The sequence below is a fragment of the Corvus brachyrhynchos genome, unplaced genomic scaffold (assembly GCF_000691975.1).
Source record: "Corvus brachyrhynchos isolate BGI_N302 unplaced genomic scaffold, ASM69197v1 scaffold334, whole genome shotgun sequence".
Taxonomy (NCBI): domain Eukaryota; kingdom Metazoa; phylum Chordata; class Aves; order Passeriformes; family Corvidae; genus Corvus; species Corvus brachyrhynchos.
The window spans coordinates 72,385-72,584 of record NW_008238316.1 but is presented as its reverse complement, the minus strand read 5'-3'; the positions used below and the strand labels follow the sequence as shown (position 1 = coordinate 72,584).

Sequence of the window (200 nt, the reverse complement as noted above, 5' to 3'; positions counted from 1 at the left end):
GGTGTCCGGCCGGACCCTCGGGAACAGCAGGCTGGAACGGCAGGGACGAGCACAAATCCCGGGTGGCAGACGAGATGGATCAAACTCCAGAGCTGCAGTGGGAAACCCTGGGAGGTCTCTCAGCAGGTAGGATGTGTGGGGCCTACAGAGTAGCGAAGGCTCAAACGCAGTGGTGGGGGCCGGGGAAGGGGGGGGTGGGG

General features: G+C 65.0%; 1 protein-coding gene across 1 annotated transcript in view; it reads left to right on the top strand.

The window, feature by feature from the left end:
* Positions 1 to 48: 48 nt before the first annotated feature.
* Positions 49 to 200, top strand: part of UBE2D1 (ubiquitin conjugating enzyme E2 D1) — a 25,140-nt gene continuing 24,988 nt past the window's right edge. The window contains exon 1 of the mRNA XM_017733751.1: positions 49 to 126. The gene's annotated coding sequence lies outside the window, so the exon portion shown is untranslated. The remainder of the gene's footprint in view (positions 127 to 200) is intronic.